Source organism: Neophocaena asiaeorientalis, unplaced genomic scaffold, assembly GCF_003031525.2.
Source record: "Neophocaena asiaeorientalis asiaeorientalis breed wild unplaced genomic scaffold, Neophocaena_asiaeorientalis_V1.1 scaffold405, whole genome shotgun sequence".
In the NCBI taxonomy this organism is placed as follows: Eukaryota; Metazoa; Chordata; class Mammalia; order Artiodactyla; family Phocoenidae; genus Neophocaena; species Neophocaena asiaeorientalis.
The window spans coordinates 1,070,165-1,076,998 of record NW_020172822.1 but is presented as its reverse complement, the minus strand read 5'-3'; positions in this window follow the sequence as shown (position 1 = coordinate 1,076,998).

Genomic DNA, 6,834 nt, shown 5'->3' with positions numbered 1-6,834 from the left:
TCAGAGGGTCACCACTTGCTATCAAATCACTCCCCAAAGTTGGTTTTTTTGGTTTTGTTTTATTTTGTTTTGTTTGTATCTGTTGTCTTCCCTCCGGAAGCAGAGACTCCTGCAACGCAAAATGAACAAGGACCCCAGTGATAGTTCCTTGGTGTGGCTTCTCTTTTCCCTCATCTGTCACATCTTAATGTCTTGTCCTGACATTTCAAGTGGAAGACTGATTTCCTTGAGTATTTCAGTCCCACTGTCTCAGTTCAGAGAATGTGACACATCAGAGGTGGGAGGGAGGTGATTGCAGCCCACAGCTCTGTGCTGCTCAACCTGGTGAGGGTGAGATGATTAGCACTACTCAAGGGACCTAGACGGTAGCCTTTCCAAAATGCTCATTTTCAAAAAGCTGGTGGTGTAATAGGATGGGAACTCTATTAAGACTCCATAGTCCTGTGCTCTGTTCTGGTTCAGCAAGCTGTGACCCTCTCTAGCTTCATTTTGCCTCATCCATAAAATGGGCAGATCCATTGGTAGCATGAACAAAATCAAGGCATGGTGTTAGGAGCTGCAGTCTGCTTCCTGATGTCCTCTCCATCCTCATGCTCCTGGACTTCTCTGCTCATATTCTCTGTTCCATTCAGAATGTCAGTTCCTCAAGATGTCTGTGTCCTTCTTCCTGACTCCAGGCCTTTGTACTCTTTCTTACTAACCCTTCAGGTTTTCTAAGGTCAGGTATTACTTGGCCCTGAATGCCTTTTCTTACTCCTAGGTCTGGATTAAGGATCCCTTCTATGGGTACTCCACTGTACTCTATATTTGGGTGTTTCCTTTGCATCATGTACACTTTTTGTAAGCAGTTTTTTCTTGTCTGTCTCCCTTGTTACACTGAAGGTTCTTGGAGTGGAGATCCCAGCTCTAACAGCAATAATAATAATTATAACTAATATTGATATTTATAGATTACTTATACTTTGCTGTGTTTTTGGGCATTTCATATCTATGACCTCAACTAGAACTCAACCCTTTGAAGTAGGAACTACTTTTACTTCATTTTACAGGTCAAAGATTGAGGCTCAGTGAAGTTATATTGCTTGTTATGGGTCACTCAGCTGGAAAGAGGTGGACTGAGAATTCATACCCAATGGTCTGGCACCAGAGTCTCTGCAACACAGCTTAGATATAATATGGTAAGATGCTGAATGAATGAATGTTTCAGTCAGCCTCAGGGATGAAATAGCAATGTATTCTGTGCCAGAAATATATGATTTAATTGGTATGTGAGACATGAACACACATAATCTCAGTGTCATGAAAGGGTCTGCCTATCTTTAGAGTTTGCAGCCCAGCCTAGTGTCTCCTGTTCTGGTGTCTTGTCAGGGGTGATCCCCCGCCACCAACTACTGTCGTGGCTGTGTTTTCCATGACCATATTCTGTTCTTCTCTGGGTGCTCGAAAGAACGGGCTGTCTGAAACATCAGGAAACAGGGATGATCAGGCAAGGACAGAGGAGAAACTCACCTGTCCTGAGCATCCCCTGGGCAAGTCTCTATGTGTGTACTCTCTTTTACTCTTTCCAGTGGCCCTTAGGAGCAGTTGATGTTATGTCGGTTTTAGAGACAAGGAACTTGAAGCTTATAAAAGAAAACTAACTTGTCTAAGATCTCACAGCTAGTGAAGGGAAGGTCTGACCTCAGATTTATGGTTCTCTAATTGTGAAGTAGATTTCTATGGGCGGGGGTGGGATGGGTAGAGATGTAATGGCAAGAAAAGACTACTACAACCTAATTCTCCCTTCCATCCCCACTCTTGCCGTCCACACTACCTGAAATTCTCACTGTTAATTACTGGTTTGGATTTGGGGACGTCTTTTTTTTAAGTTACTGTTCCTTGCATATGAAGCCAAAAATCCAGCAGTTTGTCAACAGAATTGGATTATAATTGGTAGTGACTTGGAGCAGATATGTAGATGTGAGAAAGACCTGTTTGGGTCTTTAGGGAAACCCTTGCACAAATGAGGACAGACATTCCATCTGACTGTCTTCCAAACCTGTTTCAATGGTTTGGCTAATTCTCTGAGATGAGAAATCATACCCACTACTCCCTTCCAGCCTTTCCCCTCTTCCATCCCTGCTCTGTAACTCTCCTTCTCCACCCCACCCCCAGACTTCCTCTGTGGATATCTAGTAGCCTGAATCTGACAAGGAAAACCTAACTGTTATGGAGTTGGATATTGCTTAGGGTTCAGATCTGTGGTCTGCTTTTTGACATAACGTAGCCCCAAAGCAATTAGTTTCAATAGTAAAAGTCCTGACTCTCAGGCTTCTGCGCCCCTCTCCCAGCCACGTGGCAGGGGAAGGATAGGCAGGTGGAAAGGGAAAAAAAAAGACTGTTTCTTCCCTGCTTCCTGCTTCTTTTAATTACTACTGAAAAGTTACAAATGGAAGACGTGATTTCCAGATTCCCAGCTATGAACTGATTTTCTGCGTCTCCAGCAAGCACATATCCCATAAGCCTTGGATGAGACCGGTGGGCAGGCGGAATGCTTGGCTGGGACCAGCTGTGTGTGTCCATCATAACCCCTTTGGTCCCCACTGGAAGTGGCAGCTCGAAGCTAGTAGTCTTGGCAGCTCTTGAAGTCGGAAGTGGGGAGAGAACAAAAGAAGAGACTCAGCAGTAGCAGCAGTGAAAAAAAAAAAAAGAAAATGTAGAAAAATAATCCTTAGAATGAATTTTTAAAAGCCTGTAATCTAGGGACTCTTAATTTGCAGCCCATGGGTGGGCCTCAGGGATTCTACAAGCCTCTTGAAATCATATGCAAAACTTGGTATATATGGGCATTTTTCTGGGGAGGGGATCTGTGGTTTTCATCAGAGTCTCAAAATGCTTCATGATCCCCCCAAGTTAAAGTCCAGCAGTGTAATCGAGTTACCATTCTTTACAGGTGAGGAAACTAAGGCTATAGAGGATTTTATAAGATGTCCAAGGTCATACTCTAACCTAAAGGTGGATCAGAGTTTGGATTAATATCTCCAAACACTTGATCCTGTACATTTCCCGCTCCACCACACATCCCCTTTGTCCTGGGTTTATGTTTTGGACTTGAGTGGTATGTTTACTGGGGGTTTGAGGACATAGCTAGTTCCAAAAATATAGTACATTTTTTTTCGTTGGTCTGTGATGTCTCACCATGTCTCCTCCCCACCACCCACCCCTTTGAGGGTCTTACTCTCCATTGGAACCCTTTTCTATTATTTCACTTTCCAACACATGATATCTATGAAGACCCCATCATATCACTTGATCTACCTGAAGATATGGTCCTTCTAAGATTGTGTCTGCAGCAGTACATAAAGTGGCTTTCAATAGTGGGGTAAAATCAGAGCAACACTTTTCATCTGGAGTAATCTTTCCTTTTGCTTCTATCTTCGGGTAAGCCCAATATCTTCATCAACCTTTGGTTTCCTTGATTATTTTTTTCCTTGATTATTTTTTATTTACTTTTTGTTGAGATACAACGTACACATATTAAAATGCGTAAATTGTAGGTTTAGAGCTTGATGGATTTTTACATATGTATACATCTGTGTGACCACCATCCAGATCAAGGTATAGCGCATTTATAGCAGCCCAGAAGCTTCCCTCATGCCCCTTTCCAATTAATATAAACCTCTCTTCTGGGGAGATCAGCTCTGTGCTTTGTGACCACCTAGAGGGGTGGGAGGGAGACGCAAGAGGGAGGAGATATAGGGATATATGTATATGTATAGCTGATTCACTTTGTTATAAAGCAGAAACTAACACACCATTGTAAAGCAATTATACTCCAATAAAGACGTTAAAAAAAACCCCAAAAACCTCTCTGCTCTAGGTAACTACTATTCTGACCTCTATTATGATAAATTTATTTTGTCGGTTCTTTAACAACATATAAGTACAACAGAATCATATAGTATGTATTCTTTTATTTCTAGCCTCTTTTGCTCAACATAAGTATCCATGTTGTAAAGTGTGGCAGCAGGGCATTCTTTCCCACTGCTGTGTAGTGTTCTGTCGGGTCCATCTACCACGTTTTATTTATCCATTTTTGTGCCATGCCACAGATCGTTTCCAGCTTTGGGCGGTTATGAAAAAGTTGCTATGGACATTCTTGTACAGTCTTCTGATGGACATAAGCACTCAATTTCCTTGAGGGATGGAATTGTTGGTTCATTGTATATATGTATGCTTGGATTTAGCAAATACTGACAGTTTTCTGAAGTGGTCGTACCCAACGCCCCCAGTTTTAAGCCAGCCAACCTTAGCACCCACCTTAGACTTGATCAACTCGCCGGTGTCATTATCTGGATTCATCCCTGCCATAGTTTCTGCATTAACCCCTGTCCTAATCCCCAGTTCTCCCACCTTGGCTTTACCGAGTTATAAAAAGCTAGATATAGAACCACAGCAATCGTGTGGTTCAACCTCAGTGTTTCAGAGGTAGAGAAAGTGAGGTCTGAGTGTAGCTGGGTGAGGAAGCTGTCCAGTAACACCAAGCAAGTTCCCAGCTGACCTGGGATGAGAATGCACAGACAGTTCTTACTCATTTTGTTGATCTGCCAAGCTTAGGAAAGCACCTGATATGTATCTGAAAGTACTCAAAGAATATTGTCAAAAAAAGAAAAACGAAATGGAAGGATTATTAGAGATCATTGAGTTCACTACTTGTCAGATTGTGAGAATGTGTAAGTCTGGTTTACAAAAAAGATTTTAGGTGGGACCCTGTTGAATAAAAAGTGAATCCGTTTCTTTTTGTGGCTGAGTAGTATTCCATTGTATATATGTGCCACATCTTCTTTATCCATTCATCTGTTGATGGACACTTAGGTTGCTTCCATGTCCTGGCTATTGTAAATAGAGCTGCAATGAACATATTGGTACATGACTCTTTGAATTATGGTTTACTCAGGGTATGTGACCAGTAGTGGGATTGCTGGGTCGTATGGTAGTTCTATTTGTAGTTTTTTTTTTTCTTTTTAAACATCTTTATTGGGGTATAATTGCTTTACAATGGTGTGTTAGTTTCTGCTTTATAACAAAGTGAATCAGCTATACATATACATATGTTCCCATATGTCTTCCCTCTTGCGTCTCCCTCCCTCCCACTCTCCCCATCCCACCCTTCCAGGCTGTCACAAAGCACCGAGCTAATATCCCTGTGCCTTGCGGCTGCTTCCCCCCAGCTATCTACCTTACTACGTTTGTTAGTGTGTATATGTCCATGACTCTCTCTCGCCCTGTCAAAACTCACCCTTCCCCCTCCCCATATCCTCAAGTCCGTTCTCCAGTAGGTCTGCGTCTTTATTCCTATCTTACCCCTAGGTTCTTCATGACATTTTTTTCCCTTAAATTCCATATATGTGTGTTAGCATACGTATTTGTAGTTTTTTAAGGAACCTCCAAAAGAAACGAAATTGAGTTATATGTAGTGAGGTGGATGGACCTAGAGTCTGTCATACAGAGTGAGGTAAGTCAGAAAGAGAAAAACAAATACCATATGCTAACACATATATATGGAATCTAAGAAAAAAAAAAAGGTCATGAAGAACCTAGGGGCAGGACAGGAATAAAGACGCAGATGTAGAGAATGGACTTGAAGACGTGGGGAGAGGGAAAGGTGAGCTGTGACAAAGAGAGTGGCATGGACATATATACACTACCAAACGTAAAACAGATGGCTAGTGGGAAGCAGCCGCATAGCACAGGGAGATCAGCTCGGTGCTTTGTGACCACCTAGAGGGGTGGCATAGGGAGGGTGGGAGGGAGGGAGACGCAAGAGGCAAGAGATATGGGAACATATGTATACGTATAACTGATTCACTTTGTTATAAAGCAGAAACTAACACACCATTGTAAAGCAATTATACTCCAATAAAGATGTTAAAAAGAAAAAGTTAATCCGCTGTGAGGAAGGAATTTGCCCCTTAATCCTCCTTTAATCATTGCATTAGCTAAGGGGGAGAATGTCTCGATCTCCTGCTATATGTCACCTCATTAATAAGTGCCAATCTCTTTTCCAGATAAAGAGAGAGCAAGAGGCTCTAGCTAGATTTTCATAAGGTTTTGGTTTTTTTGGCATTTTTATTTAACTTTTATGGTGGTTAAATGCCAAATGCCTCCTTTAAGGTGCAGCTCTGCTTCTGCCTTGCCGCAGCTCACACAGCTTCCATGGCTCCCAGCTGACTTCCTTAGCCTGGCATTCAGAGTCCTCACAGCCAATTCCCCTTTTCAGTTTCATCTCTCATCAGTCTCATCTTCCCTATACTGTCCTACATTCCAGCCTTGCTGAACCACACAACTTCCCTAAGGATGTTTCCTGTTTTCCTTCTCCTGTGCATTCTTTTTGAGTGTTTCTTATATCTGGAATGCCCTTCCTTCATCTCTGACCATCCGCATCCTACTGGCTCATTCTTTCAAGAATCCTTTTATGATTCCTCCAACTGGATGTGAATTCTTCTCCCTTTACTGTAAGCAGGATCCATTCTTTGCTGAACAGCCTGCCTAAATATAGTTGACAAAGTCCTGTTCAAATGAATTATCTCATTTTGTCATAACAAACCTATGGGCTGGGTATCATTATTAGGATTATCATTTTATAGCTGAGGATATTGAAGCACAGAGAGGTTAAATAATGTGCCCAAGGTCACACTGCTGACAGCAGCAGAGCCAGGGTTTGGACACAGGTCTTTTGGAGCCCAGAGCTCACACTCTTAACCAGGATTCCATCCTGACCACCCTTGCTGCCTGCAGCATTCTTTTTTTCCTCCCCTCTTTTGTATGTTTTTTTAAAATTGAAGTATAGTTGAT